This window comes from Bos grunniens, chromosome X, assembly GCF_055505025.1.
Source record: "Bos grunniens cultivar Pamir isolate PY7600 chromosome X, Bosgru_T2T1.0, whole genome shotgun sequence".
Lineage (NCBI taxonomy): Eukaryota > Metazoa > Chordata > Mammalia > Artiodactyla > Bovidae > Bos > Bos grunniens.
The window spans coordinates 37,271,288-37,289,185 of NC_141194.1; the positions used below are offsets into that span (position 1 = coordinate 37,271,288).

General features: G+C 42.3%; 1 protein-coding gene and 1 long non-coding RNA gene across 4 annotated transcripts in view; both read right to left on the bottom strand.

Annotated features, from left to right (window-relative positions):
• SRPX (sushi repeat containing protein X-linked) overlaps nt 1-17,898 on the bottom strand; it is a 144,622-nt gene that overhangs the window by 107,535 nt on the left and 19,189 nt on the right. The window lies entirely within an intron of this gene.
• LOC147340155 (uncharacterized) overlaps nt 1-17,898 on the bottom strand; it is a 36,917-nt gene continuing 19,019 nt past the window's right edge. The window contains exon 2 of the long non-coding RNA XR_015158968.1: nt 1-17,898. This exon is cut by the window's right edge and continues 11,080 nt beyond it. This is a non-coding gene — a long non-coding RNA (uncharacterized LOC147340155).

The window sequence follows — 17,898 nt, forward strand, 5'->3', positions numbered from 1 at the left end:
TTTCTTTTTTCTGGTTTTGACCACACCACATGGCATGTGAGATCGTAGTTCCTTGACCAGGAATCAAAACTGGGCCCCCTGCATTAGAAGCATAGAGTTTTAACCACTGGACCACCAGTGAAATTCCCCTAGAAAAACTTTAAAAGATTGATAATATCTAGTGTTGGTGAGTATGGGGAAATATTCATATATATTACTTACTGATGGACAATTGGGAAGACTCTTTCCAAAAAGCAAACTGGTAATACACATAAAAATCTTTAAAAATACACATATACCTTGAGGCAGCCACTTCCAGAAGTCATCCTAAGGAAACAATTAGGTAAGTGCACATAAACAAGGATGTTTGCTGTGATGGTGTTTATACTAACAAAAAGTTGAAAGTACTAGTCCATCAAAAGGGGGCTAGTTAAATTGTGATATGTTATTAAAAACGATGATAAGGGACTCCCCTGGCGGTTCAGTAGTAAAGAGTCCACCTGCCAATGCAGGAGACATAGGTTTGACCCCTGGTCCAGGAAAATTCAACGTGGCATGGAGCAACTAAGCCCGTGTGCCACAACCATTGAGCCTGCACACCACAGAGCCTGTGCTCTACAAGAGAAACCACGACAATGAGAAGCCTATGCACTGCAATGAAGAGTAGCCCCTGCTCGCTGCAACTAAAGTCCACAGAGCAGCGAAGACTCAGCACAGCCACAAATAAATAAAAAATTTTTTAAATGATTTAAAAAGCAGTAATTGAAATGAGCTTAGTTGGTATGCAGATTAAAGCATGGGGGTTCACATGTCTATAGTCTGAAGTTTATTTAAAAACTAGATGTATTAAGGGACTTCCCTGGCAGTCCAGTGGTTAAGACTTGGCTCTTTCACTGCTGAGGACTCAGGCTTGATCTCTGGTCAGGAAACTAAGATACGGCAAGCTGCAAGGTAACACAAAACCAAACAAAACCAAACAGAACTACATGTATTGGTGAGTGGAGGGGTAGATACATATGCAACGCAGCATGTATAGTAAAATGTTCATTGTAGAACCTAGTTGGTACCGTATGTTGGTTCATGATAAAAATGCTTTCAACTTCTCGGAGTGTTTGAAACATCTGTCAACATTTTGCTGACACAATGCTAATTGGAAAGAAAAGATGTCCACCACAAATTTTAAGATTTCAAAAAGACCCCAAAATAGATGGATAAATAACATCATTTTAATTGTGAGAGTTGTACCATAAAGAAGGCTGAGCGCTGAAGAATTGATGCATTTGAACTGTGGTGCTGGAGAAGACTCTTGAGAGTCCCTTGGACTGCAAGGAGATCAAACCAGTCAACCCTAAAGGAAATCAACCCTGAATATTCATTGGAAGGACTGATGCTGAAGCTGACCTTCCAACATTTTGGCCACCTGATGCAAAGAGCCAACTCACTGGAAAACTCCCTGATGCTGGGAAAGGTTGAAGGCATAAGGAGAAGAGGGCAACAGAGGATGAGATGGTTAGACAGCATCACCGACCCAATGGACATAAGTTTGAGCAAGCTCGGAGAGATGGTGAAGGGCAGGGAAGCCTGGCGTGCTGCAGTCCATGGGTTTGCAAAGAGTCCGCCATGATGTAGTGACTGAACAAATGTGCTGCTAAGTCACTTCAGTCGTGTCCGACTCTGTGCGACTCCATAGACGGCAGCCCACCAGGCTCCCCCGTCCCTGGGATTCTCCACGCAAGAACACTGGAGTGGGTTGCCATTTCCTTCTCCAATGCAGGAAAGTGAAAAGTAAAAGTGAAGTCACTCAGTCGTGTCCAACTCTTAGCGAACCCATGGACTGCAGCCTACCAGGCTGCTCCATCCATGGGATTTTCAGAAAAGCCTAGAAAGCTAAACAGCAATATTCAAAGTGGTTATCTCCAGACATTAGATGAGATCTGATTTTCCTTTTTTTATTTTATGCTTTTCAGTCTTCTCAGAATTTTTTCAATGGCCCAGTGCTAACTTTACAACTATTTCATAAAGTTATTTCCCAAAAAAGCAATAGAGAAAAGAACTAGAGTGTCAAGAATGGAAAGCAGGAAGTGGATGAGTTTGGGAACGAGGCAGAGAGTGGGGCAAACCCAGAGCCCAGGCGGGTGGGTGGACCCTCTGCTGCTGCTAAGGGGGGCTCTCAGGACCCAGGCCTGAAACATGATCATATGGCAGAGTTGATGAAAGAGCGACTAGACTAGGACAACATCTTGTTCATCCTATGAGGACACAAACTGCCCAGATTCCATATATTTTCATCTAAGTGAGGAGTTTCAAAGTGATGAGAGTATCAAGATGAATTTGACACTATTTGAGAAGCTGTGTATACATGGACAGATACGCAGACAAAAACCAGATTTCTCAGTTGGTGTGTGTCTGTCACCTCCATGCAGATGAACCATCACCAGCTAGGAAAAACCAAGTATTAAGAGAAGGGCCTTGAAACAAGGTCAGTAAGACCCCAGCTGGTGCCTTACCTGAGCTCAAATGTCCAGATTCAGGGAAACTACATTTCGGGGCCTGAAAGAATGTATTGGGCCAACTGCAATTATCCCTCGTAATCATGGAAATATTAAAGAAAACCAAAGAAATGTCAAAGATGAAGGGTGGGCAAGTTTCAAACAGATAAAACTATGGAAGCTACAGATGGGACAATTCTAACTCCAACCTAGGCTTTATTTTAGAACATATCATTAAACAGAAAAATAGGAAGAATTTGGGAGGGAGGTTTTTTGTTTTTTTGAAGTATAGTTGATTCACAGCATCATGTTAATTTCAGATGTACAGCACAGTGATTCAGTTATATATATTTCTTTTTCAGATTCTTTTCCTTTACAGGTTATTACAAGATATTGAGTAGAGTTCCTGGTCCTATGTAGTATGTCCTTGTTGGTTATCTATTTTATATATAATAGTTTGTATCTGCTAATACCAAACTTCTAATTTATCCCTCCCCCTCCCCTTTCCCCTTTGGCAACCATATGTTTGCTGTGTAGGTGGGTCTGTTTTGCATATAAGTTCATTTGTATCATTTTTTAAGATTCTACATATAAGTGATATCATATGATATTTGTCTTTGTCTGTCTTACTTCACTTAGTTTGATAATCTCTAGGTTCATTCATGTTGCTGCAAATGACATTATTTCATTCTTTTAATGACTGAGTAATATCTCATTGTATATATGTACCACATATTTTTTATCCATTCATCTGTCAATGGACATTTAAACACTTCCATGTCTTGGCTATTGTAAATAGTGCTGCTATGAACATTGGGGTACATGTATCATCTTTATTTTTTTAATGGTGATACTTTGGAATCCGCTTTGGTTAGCCTCATTTCCTTCATTTACTGAAGAGAATGTCTCTTCTGATACAGGGCATCTTGTCTGCATCAAGACCCATACACCCTCGCTTGACATCCCTGTGACTGGATGGCAATATGTTCAGTGGTTGTAAATACCCTAAAAAATACTGATTTATACATTGTGTTTGTAAAAGCAGGGATTTTACAACTTTTTTGACCGCAACCCACATCAAGAAAGAAATGTTATCTTGTAAGTCACTACACACATATCTTCATATGACTGAAAAATAAGTTCTGCAAGGCAATGTTTAAGGTGTGATGATGCCCTCTTATATTTTCTACTCTATTCAAGTGTTACAAAAGTGCTGGCACGACCCACTAGATTTCACAAGCCACAGATGTGTAACAGTCAGGAGATGTGCAATAGGGCTCTGTGTAGACTATGAGTAAGAGAAGAATTAAGAATAGATTTTGTGGATGAAAAATTTCACCTGCCTTATTAGTAAACAAAAGATGTTGCAGCCATCAAACCCTCAGTCCCTGCAGCTGCCACCAGCGGTGCATCCTAAGGGGACTCAAGCAGGAGAAAAGCAGGATACTGCCCCTAGATGGGTAAGGTGCATATCTAAGGAATGATTTTCATGAGCCCAGACTCTCACATCTTCCCATAGAAAAGTGCTAAATTCATTACCTGGAGATATCTGGTTTCTTGCATCTTTTGATGTTTCAACTACTTGGCTTTTGCTGTAAACACTCTTCTTTATGCTGGTTCCTCCCTTACCTCTTGGGGAAAATCCCTCAGAGCAATCTAACAAGCTGTCATCTGGGCTTACTGCCCCCACCAAAAAAAAAAGAAAGAAAAAAAATCCACCAAGTAAAGCATAATTCTCAACTTTTAGGTGGTGCTTTTTTTTTTTTTTTTTCAGTCAACAATTTGGAGATGATACAGAGCTGCAGAGGACAGGATCTTAGTTGTGTTCCCCAAAAAACAGGCCCTGAGATAATGACGTAGGTAGGTCACTGGGAAGGTGATCCCAGTAAGCCTATCGTGGAAGTAGGGAAATTGACAAAGGAGAAAAATAGAAAAGTCCATGAAGATGCGCTAAGGTGCAGGCTGCTTCCAGGGGCGATTGATGGGGACACACTCCCATGGGGGACCCTCTGGGGAACTGCAATGGGACTCGGCAGTTCAGGCCTTTGTCTACTGACACCTGCCCTGCCTAGGCAGAAGGCTGGCCCCAGTGGTGGTAAACCTATTTTTCTAGAACCTTCTGCCTAGTCAGGTTCCACAACACTGGAGAAAGCCTGCTGGCAGAGTCTCTGAGACAAAGGGACATGTGAGGTGAAGAACTGCCACCAGGAGTGGGAACTGTCCACTTGGGCTGCAGGAGGATGCAAAGGTGGGCTGGGGGGCGGTGAGCGCTGGCTATGAGTGGACACAAAAGTACAGATGAAGAAATCATCAGAGGCAATAGCCAGCTGGACACCTAGAAGATTATGAAGTCATATTCTTCTTCCCTTTAAGCTCTTCAGACCCAGTATGGGCAGAACTGACAGACTTGGGAGAGAATGGTCAGCTAGCTGCCCAGATTGTGAGCTAACAGATGAAGTAGCTTCTTACAGAAAAACCCAAATGAACTTTTTGGCCAACCCAAGAAAACAAGAGAGACAGTGACAGTGACCAGGAAGAGGACAAGAGACACTAAATCACAGAAGACTGAACCAACTGCACCTGGGGATACCATTTAGGCTCCTTCCTGAGGCCACTTGAGAATAATACTGACATGCTAGAAGATGCTAGAAAGAAGAACCCCCCAAAGGACCAATGTGGGCTACCTTTCACAGCAAGTAAATAAGTAACCAAAAAAGTATAAAGTTTGTTAAAAGGTGAGGAAACTTTAGATTTATAGTCTGAAGAAAATGAGACTTCAGGGAAATAGAATCCCTATGTTTTGATTTCTCCTGGATCAACATAGAGACAAGGAGACTCACTCTGTATAATTCCAAAAGTGAAAACCAGAGACAATGTCTGGAAGTTATCCAGAGGCTGGTTTCAGCTCCATTTGAGCCAGGGTTTTCTAAGGCATCGAGACCATCTTGAGATACCATCAAAACTCACTGAGCCTGGACGTGTTCCCACAAGGGTGGAGGATGCTGGCAGGTTGAGTAAGATGGGGGTTCCTGCTCTGGGGAGTGGGCTGGAGACCTAAAGGCCCTTTCCAAGGTTAAGAGTCTAGGGTTCGGTGCAATTAGACTACTAAATAATGCCTCCCACACTGACCCCAGATCAACCGATGTCATTGAAGAACAACATGTGGGGAGGGAGAGATGGGCAGAAAGATAGAGGAAGAGACAAAAGACGACTCTAAACATCAGAGAGAGGAAGACTAAAAAGGCAAGAGTGCTGAACACCTACAAGGATCATTCCATCAGTCCTGAGGAGGAGGGATGGAGCTGTGGCTTTCAATCCACTATTGGTTACACACTTGGTCTCCTGCCCCTTCTGCTGGAAAAGAAACGTGGGGGATGGGAGAGAGAGAAGCCTCAACGAATAAGCATTTCCTCTATCTCAGATTCAATGTAACAGCAGAGAAACAAGAAGTCTCAGAGCTGCCATTTAGAAAATAAACTACAGCCTCTCACATATACATTGGAGCCTTAGAGCACAGGCGCGCAGGGAAACTATAAATCCAGATGTGCCCTGGCTTGTTAGCAAATATTAAACAAGCAAGAACCCTGGGGTAGGGGCCAAGATCCCTGCATGATTATCGCTATGATTTTCAGCTACAGCAAATGGCTCTTTTAAAGTAGGATTCGGCAGCACTGATGGTACAAAGATTATGCAGGCGCCAGGAAGCCAAAGTACCCTGGAGAGCAGGATAAAAGGGCTTTAAGAGGAAAATGAATTTTTAAGATGGATGAGAGCGGTGACTTGTTGCACAATAAAGAGCATTAGCAGAATATTCAGTTTGGAAGCCCAGACACAAAATTAGGGCTTCTGCCCTATGCTACTGGTCTCCTCTTATGCTTTTCCCAACCTGTCCACCACCAGTCACTGGTCTCCTGTAGACTTTTTCCAAGTGTTTTAAAGAAAAGTATATTGTTCAATGACTTGTCTCAAACTGAAGACATGCAGGTCAAAGCACTCAGATTAAGGAATGGATCACGAACAGGATCGTGACTTCTGACACCATCACAAGGTGACTTCCTTTCATATACTTAGAGTGTAGGGCTCTCCTGATGGCTCAGTGGTAAAGAATCTACCTGCCAACGCAGGAGACATGGGTTTGATCCCTGGTCCAGGAAGATCCCACATGCTGCGGAGCAACTAATTGAGCCTATGCTCTAGAGCTTGGGAGCTGCAACTGCTGAGTGCTGCAGCTACTGAGGCCTGAGTGCCTTAGAGCCCATGCTCCACAAGAGAAGCCACCACAACGGGAAGCCTGCACACTGCAACTAGAGAGTAGCTGCCGCTCTCTGCAACCAGAGGGAAAAAAGCCTGCACAGCAACAAGGATCTAGCACAGCTAAAAATAAGTAAATAAATTATTTTTAATGTGGAAAGAGGGATGTCCCTGGCAGTCCACTGGTTAGGACTCCACATTTCCACTGCACCAGGCATGGGTTCAACCCCTGGTCAGGGAACTAAGATCCTGCATGCTATGTGGCGCAGCCCCCCCAAAAAAGGAAAGAAAAAAGTGTGGAAAGTTGTGAGCAGATGAAAAACTAGATGTGGTATCTTTAGTTGTGAGTGGATTAAAAATCTAATGCAGTGTTTTCAGAGGTGAGGTTCTGAGATCAGAACAGTGACTTTCTAGAAGATTCAGAGTAAAACAATGGAGTGGCATGCTAGGAAGCCTCGTCCAGCCCTGCTCCCACCCACCTGTGTGCCTATGGCCAGACCCACCACCTCACACACCTGTTTAAGCACGGAGTCAGTGCATTCTATCTCAGATTTTCAAATTAAGACACAGGCATTGCATCAGAGAGAAAGACTTGATTTCAAGAGTGTAAGCAAAAGAACACAGATGAGGAGGGAGATGGGACTGATTTACGGCAGTTGCTGGAGAAAAGAAGAGAGGATCTGAAACAGCAGGGTGAGATGCTCTGATGGAAAGGAGCATCATTCCATCTTAGACTTCAAGCCTGATTTATATTCTGAAAGTGTTTTTCTAAGCTAATGATTAATTACATGTCAACAATGTTGGTTCACAAGACTTCAAAAGAGTTCATCAAATTGGAGTATTTAGCTCTTTTCTGGATGTTTTGTACAGAACTTGAATGTTAACATGAATGTTGTTTTCTGAGTCTTGGCTATCACTGAGGAATTGTGCTGCAGGCAATTTCGGATGTCCATGCAAAATAAGGATGTGTGGCTAGTTCATGTATGATTAGAAATAGCTTGGGTAGGGACTTCCCTGGCAGTCCAGTGGTTAAGATGCCACACTTCCACTGCAGTGGGCACTGGTTTGATCCCTGGTCAGGGAACTAAGATCCCGCATGCTGTGTGGCACAGCCAAAAAAAGAAAGAGCTGAGCTAATCACTGTGCTAGGACCCTTGTACATGACCCATACAGAGAAGCCACACACTTCTTCACACTCCAGTCTTTTATAGATAATTGTCTGTGCTTTCAGATAAGATATAGATAACTGTGTTTTAAAGCTGCTTAGTGTTTTAGGACACCAATACAAGTGCCCAAAGAAAAGCAATTAATTGAAAAGTTTACCAAAAGCCCCATCTGCATGAAAGATTACGTTTTACTAACTCTGTCCCAATTCCACAATTTCCATTACTCAGACTGAAGGCAGCACTGTTCAATCACTGCTCCAATGAACTATTTAATAAAGCAAAGGAGGACACACACGATTTAATGCAAAGTCACCCTCATGGTTGCTGCTGCTGCTGCTGCTAAGTCGCTTCAGTCCTGTCCGACTCTGTGTGACCCCATAGACGCAGCCCACAAGGCTCCCCCGTCCCTGGGATTCTCCAGGCAAGAACACTGGAGTGGGTTGCCATTTCCTTCTCCAATGCATGAAAGTGAAATGTGAAAGTGAAGTCGCTGAGTCTTGTCCGACTCTTCGCGACCCCATGGACTGTGGCCCACCAGGCTCCTCCGTCCATGGGATTTTCCAGGCAAGAGTGCTGGAGTGGGGTGCCCTTCGTGGTTATGTTCCTTTAATTATTAACATATATTTGTTGTCATGACCTCATGAGAAAACAGCTTTGGATGGAACTGGGTTTGCTTAAAGGGACAAAAACTACTTATACCTGTGTCAGATACAGATACATGATCCTATTGTGCTTTCAGGGTGACTCCATAAGATCAGTATTCTCTACTCTTTAAATTATGATTCTTTTATTCTCTCATCCTAGTAATTATATCTTTGGAAAGCAGAAAGTGTTTTCCAATAAGTATTCCAACCATTTCTCTAAATCATAATTTTTATAAAACTTCATACAAAAGAATTTTCACCATCTGCAACAAAGTCAAGTCAAAAGTTATTTATCAAGGTCTGATGATCTATTTGGTACCACAGTCAAGAAAATGCAGGAGAGAAAGAAAAGAAGAAACAAAAGAGAAAAAGAAAGAAGAAAGCAAATTGTCTATGTGGCCAGCACCAAAAAGATCATGGAATTTTAGAAAAACAGGTCACATGATTACAATTCTGGGTAATTTGGAGTAATCATACTCCACAGCTCTTCTTTCCTACTAAATGCGACTAAAAACATGAACAAAATGCACTGAATAGCTATCTAAGGACTCTGAAAAGGAAACATCAGTGGGTAGACTGGAGAAGAAGGCAGAATTTGAAGTACCACTGAATTGGTAGTGATGTTCCACTGGGCTGAACTCAAGTCAGTCTGAATACACAAGTGGACACTGGATACAGAGAGAGTTCTAGAAGAATCTCTCTAGCTCTGGCTCAAAGAGTGGGAAAGATGATTTCTAATGCTCAGAGAGTGGAGAAAATTCTCCAGGTTTTGCTTGCTTGTTTCCTTTCTTTGTTCTCTTGGGTCCCAGTTCCCAAGTAATCTTGTAGCAATGGGCAGGAGAGATGGCAGCAGCAGCTATAGCAGTAGCAACATGGGCCAGCAGGCACCTGAGACTCTGGGTAAGGGAAACTTTCTCAGTGGAGAAGCTGTGGTCTCAAGAGGGTAGGGAGATCATCCATTTTTTTTTTTTTTTTTTTTTTTTGTAATCAGAGGGTAATTACATTACAATATTGTGATGGTTTTGCCATATATCAACATGAATCGGCCATAGGTATACATATGCCCCCTCCCTCTTGAACCCCCCCAACCCCTCCCACACCACTAGGCTGTCACAGAGCACTGGCTTTGGGTGCCCTGCATCATACAGCAAACTCCCACTGGCTATCTATTTCACACGTGGTAATGTATATGTTTTATGCTATTCTCTTAAATCATCCCTCTGTCTCCTTCCCCCACTGTGTCCATGAGTCTGTTCTCTATGTCAGCATCTCCAGGCTGCCCTGCAAATAGGTTCATCAGTACCCTCCTTCTAGATTCCATACATATGCACTAATATACGGTATTTGTCTTTCCCTTTCTGACTTACTTCACTCTGTATAACAGGCTCTAGGTTCATCCACCTCATTAGAACTGACTCAAATGAGTTCCTTTTTATAGCTGGCCAAAAGTCCATTGTGTCTATGTACCACAATTTCCTTATCCATTCATCTGTCAACAGACATCTACGTTGCTTCCATGTCCTAGCTATTGTAAATAGTGCTGCAATGAACATTGGGGTACATGTGTCTTTTTCAATTATGGCTTCCTCAGTACATGCCCAATAGTGGGATTGCTGGGTCGTATTTGTCCTCTGTCTTTCCCTAGCTTGGTTTATTTTTTACTATTGCTCAGGAGCCTACAGGAAATTTATAGCACTGGACACTCATATTAGGAAAAAGAAAAGGTCTCAAAACAATAATCTCAGCTTCTACCTTAACAAATTAGATAAAGAAGAATAAAATAAAGGCAAGGGAAGAAGGAATAATAAACATAAAAGCAGAAATCAATAAAACAACACAATACAGAATAGAGAAAAATCAATCAAATGAAAAGGTGGTCCTCTGAAAATATTCATATAATTGATACAACTCTGGCAAGGCTGACAAAGAAAGCAACTACCAATATCAGGAATAAAGCAGGGGATCTCACTTCGGATACTATGTACAACACTACACATAACCTTAACAACCTGGATGAAGTAGACCAGTTCCGCAAAAATTACAAACTACTAAGACTCACCCCGGATGAAATCAATAACCTGAATAGTCTCCAAGATATTAAAGAAATTAAACTTGTAGTTAAAGTTTCTAGGTCCAGATGATTTCGCTGTGAATTCTACTAAATATTTATAGAAGAAATAATATCAATTCTATGGAATCTATTCCAGAAAGTAGATGAGGAGAAAACATGTCCAAATAGATTTTACGAGGCCAGCATTAAGCTGATGCCTAAACCAGACAAGGAAATCACAAGAAAATAAAACTACAGGACAATATCTGTCATCAGCATAGATGCAAAAGTCCCCAAAGTGATATTAACAGACAAAACTCAGCAATACATAAAAAGAAAAATATACCAGTATCAAGTGACATAGATACTGGGAATGTAAGGCTGGTTTAATATTAAAAAAAAAAAATGTAATCTACCACATTAACAGACTAAAGAAGAAAATTCACATGATCATATAATTGACACAGAAAAAACATTTGTTGAATTTTAATACCATGACAAAAACTCCCAGCAGACTAGGAAGAAAAGAGAACTTCCTCAACCTGATGAAGAAAATTTACAAAAAGCCTACAATTAACATTATACTTCATGGTGAAAGACTGAATGCTTTCCACCAGTGATAGGGAATAATGGAAAGATGTCCACTTGCACCACTCTTACTCAACATTATACTAGTAGTTCTAGCAGTGCAATAAGATGAAACAAAGAAAGGGGAGGGGGAGGGAAGGAGGGAGGAAGGCAGATTGGAAAGAAAGAAGTCCCCATTCACAGGTGACATTATTATTTATATAGAAACTCCTAAACAGTCTACAAATAACTCTTGAGGTTAGCAAGGTTGCAAGATATAAAGTCAAAACCCCCAAATCACATGTATTTCTATATGCTAAAAAATAGCTAGACAATGAATTTTTAAAAATAACCATTTCTAAAATAGCTCCAGAAAACAAAATACTTAAGTATAGTTAACCTTTGAACAACATGGGTATGAACTGTGCAGGTCCACTTATGCAGATTTTTTTTCAATAAATATATGGTCAGCCTTCTCCATCTGCAGGTTCTGCATTGTCTGATTCAACCAACTCCATCTCATGTACTCTGTTTCTGATTTGTGGTTGGTTGAATCCACAGATATAGATTCTGCAAATATGGAGGGCATACTATAGGACCTGAGCATCTGTGGATTTTGGTATCAACAGTAGGTCCTGGAAACTAATCTCACACAGATACCAAAGGATGACTGTATAAATCTTAAATTAAAAAAGTACTAGATCTGTATGCAGAAAACCTCAAAATGCTGATTAAAGAAATAAAAAAGGATCTATATGAATGGAAAGATAATCCTGCTGGTGGATTAGAAGATTCAAAATAGTAAGGATGCCAATTGTCCCCAAATTGATTTTAATATATTTAACATAATTCCAATCATAATTCCAGCAAGCTTTTTAGGTCAATGGAGGCAAGCTTAAAGTTTATATAGAATGTATAACCCTAACAATTTTGAAAAAGAAGAATAAACTGGAAGAAGCACACTACCCAATTTTAAGACTATTTACAAAGCTACAATAATCAAAATAACATGACATTATTGAAGGAACAGGCACAAAGATCAATGGACCAGAATAAAGAAGAAACAGATCAGCAAAAAAACCTGCCAATTAATTATTCTTAAAAGTGCAAAGGAAATTCAATGGAGTTTATTATATTCTGAGTATACCTCAAAAAATGGGCCTCCCAGGAGGCGCAGTGGTAAAGAACCTGCCTGCCAATGCGGGAAACGCCAGAGACACAGGCTCGATCCCTGGGTTGGGGAGCTCCCCTGGAGAAGGAAATGGCAACCCACTCCAGAATTCTTGCCTGGGAAATCCCATGGACAGGGGAGCCTGGTGGGCTACAATCCGTGGGGTCACAAAGAGTCAGACACGACTGAGCACGCACCTAGTGCACGTATACCTCAATAAAGCTGCTATTTTTTTTTAAAAAAAAAAGAACAACTGTGTATTCACTTCTTTTAATATTAGGGATTTCAGGAACGTTAAATACATGCAGGGGGCCTTTGGGATTCATGGAAATGGAAAATTATTTGGGTTACTGCAGCTGTTCATCCTAGCTTCTTTATCCAAATTTAGAAACTAGATGAAAAAAATATTCTGTCACTTGCTCCTCATGTAATAAGTGTCCTTATTAAGCATTCAGCATTTAACATTAGGTCATGGAGAAAAAAAATAACATATGAAAATATAAAATAATCCATTTCAGATTACAAATGAATTCAAAGAAAAACTTAAGGTCAAAGCAAATCTCTTAGGTATTGACAATACCAAGGAACAACTAAAGCCCTTTGTTATCGGGCACAAATGATGCAAGTTCCTTGAAATCAAAGGACATAAGGACACTTGAGGGCAGAAAAAGTAGGCATTGAGAGATTTTTTAGGGAGACCTAAAAACCAGGCTGGCTTGGAAAGGCATGGTGGGTGACACCCACGTCCACTTGACTTACAGTAAATGACCTGTCTCAAATTGCTAGTGGCTAGTGGTTACCTAACAGTCATGGCCAGCAATTTGTGGGTGTCTGTCACATAAAGTCCAGTAAGGGAGAGAGAGAAAATGGCTAGTCAGCCCTCTACAAGGAAGAGAGTGTGAGCAAGTTGTTTTTTGGGAGTTATAACCATAACTTATATATGCACAGTACATCACAGATTACTTCCGTAGGAGAGCAGGTAGCATTGTTCACAGCTGGCAGATGCAAGCAAAAACCATGCTGGTCAAGTTCATCTAGCTAGTAGGTGGATAAAGATGTTAAGCATCTTTTCACATATTTTATTTGTTGAAGTGTCTGTTAACATATTTTGCCCACTCTTTAAATTGGGTTACTTGTTATCTTATTGAATTTAGAGAACTCTTTATATATTCTGGATAAAAATTCTTTATCAGCTTCATCTTTTGCAAGTATGTTCTCCAGTCTGTGGCTTGTCTTTTCATTCTCTTAACTGTGTCTTTCAAAGAACAGAAGTTTAAAATCTGGATGAAATGCTTTTTTTTTTCAATTTTATAGATTATGCTTTTGGTATCATAACTAAGAAAGCCTTGTATAACTGAAGCTCACAAAGATTTCCTCTCATATTATCATCATGAAGTTTTACAATTGTAGGTTTTATATGTGGCCTTCCCAAATGGCTCAGTGGCAAAGAATCTGCTTGTCAATGCATGATACACAGGAGATTCGGGTTTGATCCCTGGGTCATGATGATCCCCTGGAGAAGGGAATGGCCACCCACTCCAGTATTCTTGCCTGAGAAATCCCAGGGACAAAGGAGCCTGACAGGCTATAGTCCATGGGGTCGCAAAGAGTCAGACACAACTGAGTGAACACACACACACAGCTTTTATATTTAAGTTTATGATTTATTTCGAGTTACCTTTTCTGTAATAAAATCTGCCTTTGATGAAAGTAAGACAGAGAAGTACTAGGGAATAAACAACAGAAATGATTCTCGTACCAGTCAGCATTGGGGAAAACCTTGGATTTTCCCAGGACTACTGATTTATTCATTTCTATGGATTTCAGTGAATCTGGGCCTGCCACCTTCTGTAGCTAAACAGTCTAACACATTTATATAGCTAACCTGGGGTCCAGCATTTAATCAGAATGCACCCAGCAAACATCCTGGGAAATTAAGCTCACATTTCCAATATGCTCTTCCAGACCAGCCCTACAGGGGATTGCTTGCAAAGTTGGCCAGCAACAATTCCTCCCACCCTGCACATGTATACCACTGTTGCTGTCTTAAGAGGTGCAGTCCATCTACTACCACCACCACCCTGAAAGTATGCTTGCTTTGCAATTTGCTCTGATGGATAGAATGTGACAGAAGCGATATGTCCAGACCTTCAGGGCCCTGGCAGCTTTGGCTTTCATCCCCTGGGAAACCATCTACATGTTCAAAAGTACACTTACTTTGCTGGGGAGAAAGACAACATGGAGGAAAGAGAAAGAATATAGAGAATAGGAGACTGTAAAGAGGTAGACAGAGAGGCCCTGCCATCCCAGCCATCCCAGATGTAGTGCCAGTAAGTTTTAGGAGAGTATCTTACACAGCAATAGCTAGCTGAAAGACTCCTCAAGCTTCCTCCTAAAAGTGTGAATTACAGTTCACTTTCTAAGCTAGACAGCTCTATTTGGCAGGAATCAGTTCACCAGTAGAAAGAACTCTGAATCTTGGGTTAAGTTCCAGCTGAGCCATTGTTCATGTGAATGTCCCCAGAAGACTCTAAGGTAAGGTGCAGGTGGTTCGTTTGGGAGGCCTCCCAGAAGGCATAATCGTAATGACGGACTGGGGAAGAGAGGGAAGGGAGGAAATGCAATAAATGGACCGCTTGCTGGGCAACTGTGGCTCCATCCTACTAAGGACCCTTCTTCCCTCTCTTACACCCAAACCTCAGCTTTATGTAATTTCTTTCGCCATTAAGGCTGCTCTTCAACTTTATTTCAGCAGAGAAAAAAGAATAATAGTGGTAACATGAGGAGCTGGTAAGAAAAAAGTATCAAATCTGTATACAGACTGTGACTCCTGCCAGGCACAAGACCTAAGAGATGGCCTTGCTTCTACAGCTCTTCATCTGAGAGAAAGCTCCATCCTCCATTCAAACTCTTTTGTACAAGACCCCCAAAGGACAACTTTAGGAGAGTTGATGGTATCCGGGGTCCCCAGGCACTCTGCCTTGAATTAGCAGAGACAATTAAGACAGCATGTGGCTTGTGCAATTTTAATCGTGACCATATTCTCACAGCTAACAAAAAGAAAGTTAAAAGGATAACTTTATAAATGAAGGCATTACTCTCATCCGAGGGAAAAATATTTTTTTTCCAGTTAAGTCTCCTTCTATTGTTTACTTTTTGGCCCATTGCCTAAAGCTGGGAAAGAGGCAAGACAGGAAAAAGACAGGTACCTAACTCTGAAGAGATCGGCACAAAGCAGAGGCCCTCCACAGATGCCAGCTCCAGTTCCCACCAAGGGCATTCCTGAAGCCCTGGAGGCTGGCTGTTGGCACTCAACACAGACAGAACCAAAAAAGGTCTGGCCTATAAAGTAAAACCAGACAGCGGACCAACAGCAACAGCCTATGGTCTTCCAAAGGCTCAACTGTTCTCCACTGAGGTCAATGGAGACACAGAGAAAATCCAAGAAAGGAGGGAGGCTGCAGCAAGCCCTATCAGCAGAAGGTTCCAGATAAAGGTAGTGACTGAGGGAGACTCTGAGGTGATTCAAGTTCTCCCTTGCTCCAGATTCACCTCAGGCGGCCATCAAATCGCCTCTGTCTCCAGGCAAATGAGGTGATTCCACTTCTTCACAATTCTGTTCAGAAGGTAAATCCACATCAAGAACCCACCCATCCACATCAGCTTATGAGGTCCTGAGGCCTCTCCTCATTTTAAACAAAGACACAGCCAAGACTTGGGCAAGAGGACTCGGGGATTCCTCTCACCTCACCCTCAAGCCTCACTGTTGCTGCAATTTTCAAACTAAGTTACAACATTTATAAACTCTCTGATGGCAAAGAATGAAAAGTGTTCACGTGAGGGCCCAAGGCTGTGACACCACTGACCCTGACAGCAAAGGAGAAAGTTCTAGAACAAGAAGGGGAGAGCTGAGCCTTGAGAAGGAATGCACAGCTGCCCTGGGCTAAGAGGCATTGTCAGAGGACACACCATCTCTTCAGAGCTGAAAGCTTCCTGAGGCTTTTCATGGGCAGAAAGAGGGCCACTCACTGTGGACAAGGGCACCAGCAAAAGCCACTTGGACCTGACTGGCTGGTTTGGGATTTGCATGAGGAAATTCTACAGAAGAAGAAAGAAGAATATTCTGAAAGGAGACAATGTTTAGAGGAGGAGAGAGATATATCCCAAAGGCTGTTCCCAGCTTTCTTCACATTTTAACACACAAAACATTTCAAAGAACACATTTGCAAAAACTAAACACTGGTGGCCTTCAGCTGGAGGAAACTTCTCAAGTATGCACACAGCCACCTAGCATGCCAGATGTGAGGCAGATGGTGTTACCCAAAGGTGTTTTTCCTTTTCCCCTTGAGCCTGCAGTGGTCACTGCCACCAGTAAATGCTTCAGGCAATTCAATGCCATCTCCCCAAAGGTCCTGTCCCGAAACTCAAAATGCAGTTTCCTTGAAAAACAACAAATAGAAACAGTATTCTATTGAGATGGAGAAGGCACTGGCAACCCACTCCAGTACTCTTGCCTGGAAAATCCCATTGGCGGAGGAGCCTGGTGGGCTACAGTCCATGGGTTACTAAGAGTCGGACACGACTGAGCAACTTCACTTTCACTTTTCACTTTCATGCATTGGAGAAGGAAATGGCAACCCACTCCAGTGTTCTTGCCTGGAGAATCCCAGGGATGGCAGAGCCTGGTGGGCTGCCGTCTATGAGGTCGCACAGAGTCTGACACAACTGAAGCGACTTAGCATGCAGTCTATTGAGATGCTGTGAGAAAATAACTTGGAAATACCCACACAAGTGGTTATCACGCTTGAGTGAGCATCAGAAGCACCTGGAGGGTTGTTACAACATGGTTACTGGGCCCACATTCCCCCACATCCAGTTTCTGATTCAACAGTTCTGGGATGGGGCCTGAGCATTCAAGCGTCTAGTAAGTTCACAGGTGCTGCTGCTACTGGTGGTCTGGGGAGCACAACTTCAGATTTGGTGGTCCTCACTGTTTGTTCTCTCCCATAGGGGAGCAATTACATTAGCATATCATGACCCTGAGCTGTCCAGCAGTAAAGAAACCTTTGTTGTTGTTGTTCTTTAGTTGCTAAGTTGTGTCCAACTCTGTGACCCCATGGACTGTAGCCCACCAGGCTCCTCTGTCCCTGAGATTTTCCAGGCAAGAATACTGGAGTGGGTTGCCATTTCCTTCTCCAGGGAATCTACCTGACCCAGGGATCAAACCCAAGTCTCCTGCTTGGGAGGCAGATTTTTCACCACTGAACCGCCAGGAAAACCCACTAAAGAAACCTACAGAACTTGTTTAAAATGCACTCTGCTACCCAGACAATATGTATGAATCTCTCTGGAAAGCAGTGCTTCGAGGAAGCCACTTTGGGAAAATTTCTACTAGGGATGGTCCTGACCAGCAGAAAGATCACAGGCTCCAGAGGGAAGAGCCACCGAAAAAGACAGATGTCCAAGTCAAGGCCTTGGCAGTGAGTGAAGGGCTTTGGGCCACACCCTGAGGCAGGATCCTGGCAGGGCAGGCGGTCTGGAGAGCCCCAAACCCATGGTCCAGAAATGCTCACAGAATCCA